This window comes from Vipera berus (genome assembly GCF_964194415.1).
Source record: "Vipera berus genome assembly, chromosome: 2".
Lineage (NCBI taxonomy): Eukaryota > Metazoa > Chordata > Lepidosauria > Squamata > Viperidae > Vipera > Vipera berus.
In genome coordinates this window covers 48,322,499-48,338,017 of record NC_138203.1, presented here as the reverse complement: position 1 = coordinate 48,338,017, position 15,519 = coordinate 48,322,499, and positions in this window count along the sequence as shown.

Genomic DNA, 15,519 nt, shown 5'->3' with positions numbered 1-15,519 from the left:
CTTCCCAGTGAGGAGGGTCCGCTAGAAAGAGGTGATTTAGAAGCTTAGTTGGTCAGCCTACAAGCTTTTTCTTACCAGTTTTGCTGGATGAGGAAAGACGCAATCCCCTTTCCTGATCTGTACCCTCCCTAATACCCATTGGGCACCACTCTGTCTGTTAGAAGGAAAGAAACCAAAAGCCACCCTTTTCACATTCCTTCTTCCAAGCAGGGAACCTTTTGGGGAGGAAAGGGTGAAGCAAACACACCCTTCCCCCAACCATTCCTTGCAGAAGAAACAGAATGATCAGCCACATTTATTAGGAAGCGGCCTCTCTATTCTGGAGAGCCAGCAGGGCCCCTGCTTCACTTTTCCTACATCAGCAGGGCTGGTACTCCCTTAGCCTGGAAAAAGAAGAGTAAAAAACTCAAAAAGATAGTTCTTGCTAGCAGCAGGGAGCTGTGAAGGTTGGTGACTCAGGAGAAACAGCCGGGGGGGGGGGGAAGGTGGTGTCGGAAGAAAGGGATAAAAGGAAAGCTTTGATCTTGCTCTCTCATTCACTCACACGTTCCTCACAAAAACTTCTCTTGCTCTCATTCACTCACATTTTGCTCTAAAAAGCCTCTTTCACACACTCATTCACTCATTCTTTGCTCGAAAATGCTTCTCTCTCGCTCTCATTCACTCACCAACTCAAAAGGCCAGCTGCGTGCCTCCATTGACTTCCATGGGGATGCTTGGCAATGAAGGGGCCAATTAAAACCGCTCCCGCTAGTGCTGCTACTGCTAACTTTTTCACTTGCTGCTTGGAACTGGAGAATCCCTGGATGGCACTGCTGGGGGTGGAGGAAGCTGCCTGGGTTCGGCCGTGGTGGACACCAACGAAAGTAGCCGTGGAGGTGGCGGTGAGAGAGACGCATCTTCGTCAGCCTCCACCTCCCCTGCAGAAAGAAATCCCTGTGCTGGCCCCCATGGCAGCAGCGAGCCCCAAGGAGCAGGCAATTACTCCGCCGGCAGTGGCTGCTATTGGGGGGAGCCTAGTGCGCTTGTTGAGATGCTGGAGTGTCTGTGTCGGCAGCAGTAGCAACGTCTGCCTGGCGTGCAGAAGAAAAAGGAAGGTTGGCAGCGGCAGTGGCAGCTGTGGTTCAGGCAGCTTAGTGTCCTTGCAAAGATACTGGAGGTGCTCCAGGCCTGGCAGAGCCCCCGCGCTGCATGGCTTTGGCGGATGGGTAGCAACGCCTGCCTGCCGCGCAGAAGAAAAAGGAAGGCAGTGATGGCAGGGCGCCCGGCAGAAAGTACTTGGCAAGTGGGCATGGGCTCCTCTGGGCCTGGAGCACCTCCAGTATTTTTGTAAGGGCACTAAGCTTCCTCAACAGCAGCCGCTGCTGCCACCGCCAACGTTCCTGTTTCTTCCACGCAGCAGGCAAATGTTGCTACCCGTCTGCCAAAGCCATGCAGCACGGGGGCTCTGCCGGGCGTGGAGTACCTCCAGTATCTTTGCAAGGGCACTAGGCTGCCTAAACAGCAGCCACCACTGCTGCCACCAACCTTGTTTCTTCCGGCTTTGGCAGATGGGTACCAATGTCTGCCTGCTGTGCGGAAGAAACAGGAAGGTTGGTTGCGGCAGTGGCAGCTGCTGCTCAGGCAGCTTAGTTCCCTTGGAAAGATACTGAAGGTGCTTCAGGCCTGGCAGAGCCCCTGCGCTGCGCAGCTTTGGTGTCAGGAATAGCAACGCCTGCCTGCCGGGCGGAAGAAACAGGAAGGCGGTGGTGGCGGCGGGGTGCCTGGCAGGCAATACTCAGCAAGAGGGCATGGGCTCTGCCAGGCCTGGAGCATCTCCAGGATCTCTGCAAGGACACTAAGCTGCCTCAACAGCAACCGCTGCTGCCGCCAACCTTCCTATTTGTTCCGCGTGGCAGGCAGGCGTTGCTACCCGTCTGCCAAAGCTGTGCAGCGTGGGGGCTCTGCTGGGCCTGGAGCACCTCCAGTATCTTTGCAAGGACACTAAGCTGCCTGAAACGCAGCTGCCGCTGCCGCCGCTAACCTTCCTTTTTCTTCTGCATGCCAGGCAGGCGTTGCTATTGCTGCTGACACAGACACTCCAGCATCTCGATGAGCACACTAGGGCCCCCCCAATAGCAGCCACTGCTGGTGGAGCGATTGCCTGCTCCTTGGGGCTCGCTGCTGCCATGGGGGCCGGCACAGGGATTTCTTTCTGCGGGGGAGGCGGAGGCTGATGAAGATGTGGCAGACCTCCAGCATCTCTCTTGCTGCCGCCTCCACCACTACTGTCGTTGGCATCCACCACAGCCGAACCCGGGCAGCCTCCTCCACCCCCAGCAGTGCCATCCAGGGATTCTCCAGTTCCAAGCAGCAAGTGAAAAAGTTAGCAGTAGCAGCACTAGCGGGAGCGGTTTTAATTGGCCCCTTCATTGCCAAGCGTCCCCATGGAAGTCAATGGAGGCGCCGTGGCTGGCCTTTTGAGTTGGTGAGTGAATGAGAGCGAGAGACAAGCATTTTCAAGCAAAGTATGAGTGACTGAGTGTGTGAAAGAGGCTTTTTAGAGCAAAATGTGAGTGAATGAGAGAGTGAGAGAGAAGCTTTTGCATACAGAACATGAGTGAATGAGAGTAAGAGAGAAGCTTTTCCAAGCAAAGGCGAGTGAATGAGTGAATGAGAGCGGAGGGGGAAGGGTCTCGCCTTAGGCTCCACTCTTCTGTCAAGCTTTTTGTTCTTTTTGGGGTTTTTTTGTGGCTCCCAGTTTTTCCTTTTGTGAGGGAACCGGTTCCAAGTGGCTCTTTCACTGTTTCAGGTTGCCGACCACTGGTATAGGGTTTCCTGCCTGAGCAGGGGGTTGGACTAGATGACCTCCAAGGTCCCTTCCAACATCATTATTATTATTATTATTATTATTATTATTATTATTATTATTATTATTATTATTATTATTATTATTATATAATTATAATAAATAATAATAAATAAAATAATAATAATAATAATAATAATAATAATAATAATCAATAATAATTAATAATAATAATAATAATAATAATAATAATAATAATAATAATAATAATAATAATAATAATAATAATAATAATAATAATAATAATTTCCTTCAGGAAGAAATATCTTTAATCTGAAGTTTTCCCCATAAGCTTAGCCATAAATTGCTAGATTATGCAATGAGATGCACAATTAGTTTTTTGTACAATTTAGATCTCACTGATGCACCAAAAGTATTCAATACAATAAAAGCAATAAAATGCAAGTAAAAAGTATAAAAATAAGAGAGGTAATAATTGTCTTCCCAACCACATACATTACCCTTTTCAAATGGAGTTCTAAATGTATTTTCCAAATGGTGCTTGAGTTCTTTCGATTTGAATATTTTTGCGATTTTTTTTGGCTCATATTTATTTTTTAAAAGCTATAATATTGCCATATGACATGCTCTTTTCTTGTTCCTTGCATACACTAATAGCTAGGCAGCAGAAACACATTTTCCCCTTTAATAGTTATTCCTGATTTCCTGCTGAGGATATATAGTGAACATAAGAAATTAGCTGCAGAGAGAATTAGAGGGTGTTAAGTATGATTGTCTGAGCTGTGAAAATGCCAAAAGCTTTTTGTGACATTTTTCAGATTTTAAAATGGAAATATGTTATTTGCACTCTAGTTCCTGATGGAATATGACACACTGAAGGCAAGCTGAGAGTTTCAGACAGTTTCAGAAAAGGCTTGGGCTTGGCTTTTCATAAGCAAAGCATAAAACAATTTGTAAATGATGGACATCCTTTGTTGAAGAGCCAGGTAAGATTCAGGAAATAAATAAAAGATGAATGGGAATCAAAAACTGGATCAAACTTAACTTACTATTGAATGCTGAGATATAAGCAGTATTATTTTAACCTGCACTTCAGATCTAAATCTTAAATCTCATTTCAACCTGATACATTTTTTTAAGGTTTTTTTCTCTCCAGTATTTCTTAAAAATACTATTTTTGTAATGCCATTTTATATCCATTGTGCACAGATTCTGAATGCCCCTGCTCTGGTAGTATATTAAATACATTTATTATGGAATAAGATTTCACAGAAAAGGTAAAAGAGACCATATGCACCTATTGTTAAAAGCAGAAGACGAAAGTGAGAAAGTGTATAGTATTTGCCACCATTTATCAGTGCTAATTTGCTTGTTTAGGAAAAAATCTCTGCAAACCATTATTGTTTCTGGCCAAAGAGAAAATGACAGGCCGGCCATATCAATGATCAAGAATACCACTTTATATTAAATCTGTAATTTAACTTCAACCTTTCTAATCTGTTATTCTGTCTTGTTAAGTACCGGTAAGCTTCCTAAACTCTTTAAAATAGACTTTAGAAGACAGATGAGGCTGCAGTCAAAAAATGTTCTCTTCTTATTTTTTTGCAAATGGGAGCAAAGATCACATCTTTATTGCCAATTCATTCTATAAAGGAACTATATTTGTAAGTAAGATTGTGGTACTCACTAAATTTAATCAGACATACTCTCTTGTGAGGAAACTATACCTCCACCCAGAAAGTACTGTGCTGAAACACACAAGATTTAACACTTGCTGGCTAAACAAAAGGTTAAAAAAATATCAGTGCACTTTGATTATCCTTCCTGACTTTCCTCTATTGGTTCCTGGCAAACTGCAGAATATGTTTGTCTTTTATAGAAAATCTTTAGTTTTTCTTATGAGTAAAAGTTGAAAAATGTTCAGATAAGGAAAAACATAGTATCCAGACTTTTTTTTCTTCTGTTCAATTGTGTCTGATTCTTGGAGGACTGTGTGGATATGACTATGCAGTTTTATTGGCAATGATTTTCAGGAGTGTTTGGCCATTGTCTCCTTTCTAGCGCTAAGAGAAAGTGACTGGCCCAAGGACACCCAGCTAGCTTTGTGCACAAGGTGGGAGGAGAACGTATGGCCTTCCAATTTCTAGTCTGATGTCTTAATCACTATATCCAAATGGCTGTCAGTATCCAGATAAGAATGTTCATTTACAAAACTAACAGAAGAATGTCTTAAGACAGGGGTCCCCAACCCCTGGTCCATGGACCAGTACTGGGCTGCAGCATGCCAGCAACTGGTCTGCACAAACAAGCAAAGCCCTATCCGCGGGATGCAGGCAACACACAAAACCACACCCCCTCTGGTCCACGGAAAAACCTCTCTCCACGGAACCTGTCCCTGGTGCCCAAAAGGTTGGGGACCTCTGGCTTAAGACTTTTGAGGCCCATCATTTGATAATAACTTATGCATCTTACAGCATTCAAATTATTGCAGTATGTTATGAAAACTTCAATTATTATTAATTATAGTTAATTGTTAGATTTCCTATTACTCACTAATAGATCACTAGAGATCACATGATGTTTTGCATGTTAAAAAAAATGCAGAGTTACATTTAGATTTTCTGAGTCTATTGAATGTTTTTCCACTGGTGTCTGTAAAACTGACCCCCTGCTGTTAATTTATGGAAAACACACCATTACACATATTTTTCTGCCCAAGTTGGCATTACAAATTGCAGCATTACAAGTTGGTGGCATTTTTTTTTTAAAAAAATCCGATTTATATCCCACCCTTCTCCGAAGACTCAGGGTGGCTTACAATCTAAGAAGCAGAAATCAATGTGCTTAGCAATAGCCTTCATTCTATGTATATGCCTGCTTATTAGGGCTTTCGCCCCCCCCCCCAGCGGCATTTTTACAAAATCAGCTTATTGCCCCCAACTACCTGGGTCCTCATTTTACCTACCTTGGAAGGATGGAAGGCTGAGTCAACCTTGAGCCTGGTGGGACTTGAACCTGCATTAATTGCAGGCAGCTGGTGTTACTTAAGGAGGCATTAGCCCACTGCTCCACCAAGAGCAAGGAGAAACATCTTCTCCTTGAGGAATTAACAGTACATATGAAATGATCATTTGCTTTCTATGTTAAAGTGATCATTTTAATTGTATTTACAAATCTAACCCTGATTTTGGACCTGTTCTCTATTCTGACTATAATCAAGGAAACAGTGAGAACTTATTATTTGTATTTATTAGTTTGCTGAAAATCTATCTGAACAAGTCTACTAATTATCCTGTGATACATTTTTAATTTCCCTATATTGTTAAAATAATCAACCCATTCTTTTAAACTCTATTATATTTCTTAAATTAAAGTAAATCCTGCAATTAGGACACAAGTTACAGCTCTTTTCTAAGCCATGCTATTTTGATAGCTGGAGAGAATTACACTCTGATGGAGATGCTACTTCATTGGCAGGGATTATTAGCCATGGTAGAACTCTCTTTCTGCCTCTGATATTCACCATAGAGAGTTCCACTAATGAATTACTCCTACTAGCAGTCTTTCCATCAGCAGGTACAAGTGAGTGGCTTGAAAACAGGATGTTCTGTGAGTGACCAAAAAACAGATTTTTATGAGAAGTTCTGGAGGATTCAGAAAGGGCTATTATGGGTTGCTGATGTCTTGTGGCCTGCAGGTTTCCTATTTATTTTCCCAAAACTGTCTTAAAGATTGGAAGCTGGGTAACCACAAGCTAGAGGGGAAGACCAAAGATGAACCTAGAATGAGAAACATATTTTTATAAACTGTACCCATAGGTTTAGCCCTTTCACCTGGCCATCCCAACTTAAAAGACCAAAGATTAGCAGTGGATAAGGCTGAGGTGCATAAGAAACATGCCTATACTTCCTAAGTCATATTTTATGCACCCATTGTTTAAACCTTTAGTTGTTGGCTGAGTCATAGAACATGTTCTGTGCTGGAACAAGAATAGAAACACTCTGGGAGCAGAAACTGGGAGAAATACTTGCGGCAAAGATAAAAGGTGAAAGACAAGTTAAATAGAATTGTCTCAATTGCTACAGAAGGACAAGCTAAAAGCAACACTTTTACAGCTCCAGATTACAACCTCAGATTGTGTTCTGAAGCATGTTTCAGATTGGCTGACATGCTGTTTTGAAAACACAAGTACCCAAGCTGTCGAGTTACTGCCTAGATTGTTTCAGCTTCTCACCAACAGAACATACAATAGATTCTCTTCATATTTAGGCATTTTATTCATGCTAGTCTGTGGAGGTAGCATTCTAATGTGAAATTAACTCTGAGACTGTTTTTCTTAGTCACACTGATGTACGTTCCTCCTCTCCTTGAATCAGCAGAAAAGTATATTTTGCAGTGCCCTGATGGCTGAACTCTATTCTACCTCACTGATGACAAGATACATCTTATGAAGATGGAGAAAGAAGTCAGTTGGCAAATACCTTCTCCGCCTCATCAGGAGGGCATTAAACTAGAACAAAGAGGGGAGAGTAGCAAAAAGCCAGAGCTTACTAAGCAGCCAAGAACTGGAGCCAAGAAGGCAGAATGCAAAGGGAGAAACAGAATGCCAGGTTGAAAATTGAGAGCTTCACAAGAAATTACAAGACAGAGTCCTCTCAAAATGTCAGATATGCTTAAACCAATAAACAACATATGGAAAATAAACAGGAAGATCCCAACTGAGAAAGGCAAATATGATGTGATAGCATCATGGAAGACTGATAGGATACTGGAGGGCTACAATTTTATTCAAGACGAATGACAATGAATGGATGCAACAGAAAGGGTGGGGAAGTTGCATTATACAAAATAAATACACTTGTACAGAAATTCAGAAATCACAATGGACAAGCCCTTTTGAAAGTACTTGGGTGAGAATAAAAAGACAGAGAAACAAAAATAATACTGTTATGGAAGTTCATTATAGGTTATTTGGGCAAGCAGAAGATGCAGATGAAGTCTTCATCTGTCAGTCTTTTAGAGACATGCAGTTATGACAATGGGATATTTCAATTATCTTGATGACTGCCAGAAATCTAGAGAATTTCTACTGGCAAAAATCAGAAGCTCTAGAAAATTATGTCTGCTTTGGCTGACACCCTCATTGATCCAAAGGTGGAAGTAAGAACAAGAGTGGTCTGATCTCCTGGACTTAATCCCCACCCAAAAAAGGAAGATTTGTTTCAAGAAGTGAAAGTGCTGGCACCTTTGGGTAAAGTGATCGAGTTATTTTTAATTTGTGATTTTTAGAGAAAGAGCAACTGAGAAAATTCAGACTTAAATAAGAAGCTTATAGAAACTCGTTAAGCAAGAAAAGTATCCAGAAAGGATAGGCAATCCTATGACATGATATGTTGAAGGTTGAACATTATTCACAATAAGAAAAAAAAAATGGGAGAAATCTAAAGATCTCACTCTAAAATGCTGAAGAGAAAACTTATTATTTAGAGGGCTTGGAAAGAGAATATAACTAAAGAAAGTCTCCAAAAATGATAGGACATCTGTCAGAAAGACTAAAGAACTAAAGAAGGCTAACTAACTAACAAATTCAAGTTTTTAGGACCAGGTGAATTATGTCTCAGGGCACTGAATGAACAAGGATAGGTGATCAGAGAAACACTCTCTGAATCTCTGAGAACTCCCGGAGGATGGGCAAAGTCCCAGAAGACCAGAGGAGAGAACTCCATAAAACCAGATCTTGTTTTTTATGGTTATGTTAAGATTTGTGTTGTATTGTTTTGTTTTCATTATACATTGCCCAGAGTCAGATTTGTGAGATGAACAGGTAAATAAATACATCGGGATGAGAAAGGTCAAGAACAGATCTATCAGTTTAACATCTACACTGGGCAAGATCTGCAAATAGATTCCAAGCAGACCGTTTAATAGGGATGCTACAATTAAAAGAAGGCAGCCTGAAACAAACATTCCATACTTATTTTGTATCTCTCTTGGATAGAGTTACTAGCTTAATGTTACTAGGGAAATGCAATACATATAGTGTACCCACATCAAGAAAATGTTTAAGAGTATGTCTCATGATACTCTTCCTGAATGTATCCTCTATACTTATTGTTTGGCAACTGTAGGAACCAGTGTCCAGTCTTTCTGCCAGTTCCAAACAAATGGAGGTCAGTACCATGGATGCCTTTGCAAGCTACCATACAAGATGGGGCATACCTATCAGCTTGTGGGAGCCAATGGAAGATTGGCAGATCCCAGTCGCATCATCACCAACATTATTAACTGTGTGTAACACATTAGTTGCATTGGAAGAAGAGGGAAAACACTATCTTTAACCTGGAACTGTTTGAGGCGAATTTAGGCTGCCAGGTCATAGATTAAGATGAAACAAAGATGTCGTAGGATACAGTGTATCCTCAACAAATTTTAGCAGAGCTTCAGTATAAACTCTGTATTTTCCTCTTTTGGGTATAACTCCTTGCATCTTATTTCAATACCTACTTGCAACAGAATTCTCTTCAAAATGCATAGTGATAGGGGCAAACCTTTTAGAGACTGAGTGCCCAAACTGCAACCCAAAACCCACTTACGTATGGTTGGGTGCTGGGTGGGTGTGGCCCATTGGGTGGGTGTGGCCCATTGGGTGGGTGTGGCCCATTGGGTGGGTGTGGTCAATTGGGTGGGTGTGGCTGCAGTGGTAATGGCAGACTGGATGGAACTAAAAAGTTCATTCAGTCAATTCCAACTTTATGAGATTTTTTTCCCTACGAGAAATTGAAATTGATTGATTGAACCTTTTTTTTTTTTGCACACGGCGGCAGAGGCCTAAAACGAAAAGGTTTTATAAAACCCAGCTGAAGGCCTAGGACTGGGGCGATGGTGCGCATGCCCATAGAGAGTGCTCTGTATGCCACCTGTGGCACGTGTGCCATAGGTTTGCCACCACCGTTTAATAGGGGAAGGCTAAATGTGTCCCCACGTTCATTATCAAGTCCCACACATCAGTTTAACAGAGGATACTGAGAACTAGACATTTATGCAAAATAGATAGGTTGCATTTTGAATATGCAATTAGTATATTTATTAAAAATACATAGATTATATTGTGCACACTTTTTCCACGTACAGTAAAATGTTTGAAATATTTCCAAATTCCTCATATTTTTTACTAAATTGAACTTCTATGTATGAACAAATACAATAATTAGGACAATACCAGTTGGAGGAAGACCCCCCCTAGATATTATGGACAATAGGGTTTTGTTTTGTTTTATTTTTTTAAAGATTTTAAATTGTAAAGATAGCAAGCATATTTTTGGTTATATAAAAAGTGATCTTTTTATATAGTCAGATATACAGATACATATATTTTATACCAAGATTTGAAATTAATCTTGGAATACCTCCTTTATTTGATAATTAGGAATTCTGGAAAAATAGTTCATTTTAAAAAATGAACAGTGAACATGGACATACATCCTGTCTATAGGGTAACTGCAAGATACAACTGAAGAAATACATTCCATGAAGTGAAAGGATTTTTAAAAAAATCTGTATGCAATTTCACTTAACTGAGGAACAACTTTATAATTTTGCTTTCAACCTCCTCATTTTATCTAAGAATAAGCGACACTGAAATTACTTTGCAATAAAATAAGATAGGATTGCAATCCTAAACATTATAGAATTGCCCTTGTTGAACTTCTTTTTGATAATTAGCAGTTTGTTCCAGATGTATTTAGTATTTATAATGTCTAACAAAGAAGGGATATGCAGCCATAACGATATGGATCCATAACCATATTGATTTTCCAACACTAGAGTCAATCTTTCACAGAGTATTAAAAGAAAACCTGATCAAAAAAGTCTAGACATGATTTATGATCTAACTTTATGTTTGCAGCTATCTCGTAGTGAATAATAGATGGAAAAATTATTGTCAAGAATGTGATTTTATGTAAAAAACAGCAACAGCAAGCATTTATGAAAGAAAAAAAAATGTTTTTCTTCTTTCTTTCTAACAAGGAACCTGCATTTTGGAAAGCATGGAGGCAGTTTTGATTTTAACAGCTGGATTGTATATTTGAAAAATGAAAGAATAATTATTTGCTCAGTTTCCTCTTCCCATCATGCTTTGGAGACAACCTAACGCCAATTCTGTACCTGATAAGATTCAATTTGCATGTCTGGAGATGTTATTTCACTCTAAGAATGTAATCTGCTACAGATATCACTTAGATATTTGTTAAAATATTCCACTCCCTTTCTTTCTTGAGCCATTTGCATGAAAAAACTCTTCTTCAACATTCAAAAGTTATTAATTATTTCCTTGGAAAGGACTTGCAGTGATGGACTGAGTGTTTTTAGACTGAAAAAGGGACTAAAGTTGGCTATAACCATCCATGTGGTTGGTTATATCTCCCAGTCTCATGAAGGAAGTGCTTTATATTATTCAATTGTCATCTTATCTGTAAAAGGGGGCCTCCTGAAGTCTTTCCATCTAAGATAAAGAACTTTCTCATATTTAAATCTTGTGAACTATTAAATATAACATTATTCTCGATTTCAAAAAGTAATGTTTCAAGAACATAACAAGGTTATATGAGAGCAACTTTTGTTTTGTTGTCAATTTTCTATGGTTGGAGTTTTGCCTCCTGATCAATGGTTCAGAGGTTTTTTTAAAAACATGTTTCATAGCATGACAAAGTTTGAAAACCTCTATAGCTTGAAATATGGCTTCTTCAAAGGCTACACAACTCTGTAACATTGAATGTAAAGGAGTGCTAATTTCAAAAAGGACGTTTCAAGTAGACTCACGATATTCCTAGCGTAACCATCACCAGGATGAATCATGTTAAGTCTCTCAGGTACTTATTAAAGATACAATGTAAACTGTTTACTTCTCATAATGAAGAAAGCAAAGACAACAATCTAAACTGAGAAAAACATCACGTCTTTTTGTCTTTGCAAATATCTGACATCGTTCAGCATCTGTCTGCATGATCAATTATGAAAGCTGGAATTTTGCCTATATTTTCTCTATGTAGACATCTTTGGAAGCATTTGCATTTTTTAAACTATAATTTACACAATATCACCTAAAAACAACAACAGGTGACTGCAGTATATTCAGTGTGGGTGGAAACTAGAGAAAAACATTTAATTCCATTATCCCATAAAAATAATCTACAACAAAACTGAAACACACACATTCATTGTCATATACTCATGAACTTTCTTTGTGCAAAGTAAGTATAGAATCAGAAGTTATCTACTATCCACACAACTCAGAGAAAAATGAGGCAACTAGCTCCAGACAATCATTTGTAATGTAATGATTCCAAAGGGATTGATTTTATTTTACTGCATTTTCAAGTATTTACCAGATAGGTCATTCATCTAATAAAAGACCATAGCTGTAATTAAAAAGGTACACATGGCTATAGGACCAACTTTAATTTAGAATAAATGAAAGCTGTGATATGATCAGGAGATTTCCAAAAACCCTAGATAAAATTAGGGAAAACATTTTAGAGATCAAGACTGCCTGAGGGTGAGGCAGAACAGGAGTTCAGAAAGCCAGGATTTTTGTTATCCTATATGCTCATATCAAATAATGATGTTTATAATCTACAACCAGCTTGTCTATAGCACTCTAATTGATTTTTATATGTTTATTCTGCAGTGAATGGATTGTGGGCAGCCTGAAGCTAGAACTCAACAAAACTTTAACAAGACATGCCACAGTAAGTTCTTCGTGGATCATACCCTGAATTTAAATGACTTAGTCCTACTTTCCAAAGCTATTGGCAACCTCAGTGAACTCTCCAACCTTCTTTAGAGTTGCTAAAGCAAATGTGAACTGTAGTACAAGTAATCCTAGACTTACAACAGTTCTTTTAGTGACCATTCAAAGTAGGAACGAGACTGAATAATGTGACTTAAGACTGTTTCTCACACTTACGAGTGTTACAGCATCACCATAATCATGTGATCAAAATTCGGACACTTGACAACTGAGTCATATTTATCATGGTTGCAGTGTCCCAGAGTCATGTGATCATCTTTTGTGACCTTCCGACAAGCAATGGGAGAGCCAGATTTACTTAATAGTCATACTAATAACAACTGTAGTGATTCAGTTAACAACTGTGTCAAGAAAGGTCATAAAAATGGGGCAAAACTCACTTAACAAATGTTTCATTTGGCAACAGAAATTTTGGGCTCAATTGTGTTCATAAGTCGAGGACTACCTGTACGTCCTTATTTGTCCACTTAGGCAGACCGCATTATCCAGTGATGTACAGATGGCACAGACTAACAACTACTTCTCTCATTAGATTTTCTCTCATTAGATTTTTTAAATTAAAAATTATGCTCTTTTAGCTATTATCCAAAAAAAGTCATGTGCAAGTAGAAAAATTTCTTATATAAATGTTATTGTTAAAACAAAAGAAGTCCCACATGAATAGGATTGTTTCAGAATTATTTCTTTTTTTTTAAGTATTATATTATTTTTCTGTTATTACAAATTGTAAGTGCTTAGTAAACAGTGTGATGTCCAGGTCCATTTGTTACTCAATATTGCATCTTAACTTCCTCAGTATAGATCTGTTCAATACTGCATAATCCAATGTTTTTCTTGATCCTCACTTCTTCCAGTAGTATTTTCATTTTACCAACACTAAGCAAATGCAATTCTTACTACTATTAATACATAAAAGATTAAATATACACATCCTCATCATATTTTCATAATGTTATACAAATGACAATAATATCAGTTTATAACATCTTTTCTGACCAGATTATATTTCAGTTGTATTTGCCATTACAAAGTAATGTACAAAGTATACATTCAAGAAATAAATTTGAAACAATCCTGTTCCAAAAGGCATTTTATCCAGTATCTCTGAGAGTTATTCCAAATGAAACCTAGATAGGATTGTAATAAATGTCATAATTCTGTAGGACAAACAATTTTGATTTTCCACACCAGAAAAGGCTCCATTCTGTTTAGTAGATGTGTTATTGGTAGTAAGTAGCACAACTTTTGGCTGGCCTTTCCTAGTGCATGAATGCCAGGGTGCCACTTTATAATTCTGAAATAAAATTGAGAAGTGATAACATTCATAAAAGTAAAATAAGCTGATTTCCAGAACAGTTCGAGGGACTTCAGAAATGTGCACCTTTCTTTACGAAAAGAGAGATCAAAGCATGAGCAGTGGTTAGAATGCAGTATTGCAGGCTAATTCAGCTCACTGCCAAGAGTTTGATCCTGACCGGCTCAAGGTTGACACAGTCTTCCATCAATCTGAGGTAGGTAAAATGAGGACCCAGATTTTGGGGGGGGGGGTGTAATATGCTGGCTCTTTAAACTGGTTAGAGAGGACTGTAAAGGGATATGTCAGTGTAAGTGGTGTAGCTACTGCTACTGTGTATTTCAGCTCAGAGGATCCACAGTGATTGTTGATGGTAAAACTTCATGATGGGGATTGTGAGTAGACAGAAACCCATCCATTTTACTTGCATTCCACTATAGTCATATGTAAAAAGGGGGCAAGGCTTCCTGTGGTTGCATCATTTGACTTTTTTAATTCCTCTCTCTAGTTGCCCTGTTATTGCTGGACCAGCTTGAATTGGCTTACCCAATTTTCTTCCTGTTATTCTTTATCCAGTTCATTACAATCTAAATTATTTACTTAATTTCATAAGTAAAGTATAAATTTCAATACACACTTTCTGCAACATGATCTAGAATTCTTCTATAAAGGAATGTATGTCTAATTTCTAAGGGTTAATTGATTAAATCTGCAATCTTACCGAGCAGTAAATCTCACTGAATAAAATGGAACATCCTTCTGAGTAAGAGTGCACAAAATATGTGTGTGTGCATACATCACATTGTTTTTTTCTTGCTATGTCCCATTTTAGATTGGATGATGTAAAAAAATAAAATAAATTTATTTCATTTTAACATAGCATAAGTCTTTGGAAACTGTCTAAATGTATTCATATCCTGTTCAGCCAGTACAAATCATTTTTTGTATTTCATCACATTAAATCTACCATTGTAAGATATTGTCATTAAGATGTCAGAAGCAATTTTGCACTTAACCTTATTCTAGAAACCTGAATTTTTTAGATTATTATCAATATCCATTGGTCTTCATTTTTTCCCCGCAGTTATAACTGTGACTTCAAGGGTATTCTTATATCTTTTTCTTTCAGAGGCTGGAATGTTTAAACAGATCTCTGCAAAGGAAGTAATGACAAGTAATCAAATCTCATGTTTCAGGAAAAAAAACCCAACCTGTTCTTTGATGTTTGCTACCTTGTCTTTTTTTAAAAAAATGTCTATGATGGTCGCTGAAGACAGGATATAAGTCTCAACAGATCAATTATTACATCTGGTATGCACATGAAATTCTATAGGAAATGTTCTGACTCCTCCCCCCCCCAAGTGGAATTCCAATTAAAATCAGTTGCCGTTCAGTGTACAATTCAGCAACTGTCTTCTTAGACATGTTTCCTGAGCAAATGTCCAAGTTTGAATTCAAAATAGCAGTAGAACAAAGGAAGAGTCCCTTTCGGTCATTTCTGAAGAATCAGATGAAGAATGCAGATTGCCAATCATAAGCAGCAGATGAAGTCAATGATATTTAACATTGTTAAAAAGATGTAAAAATAAGAACAGCAGCAGCAGC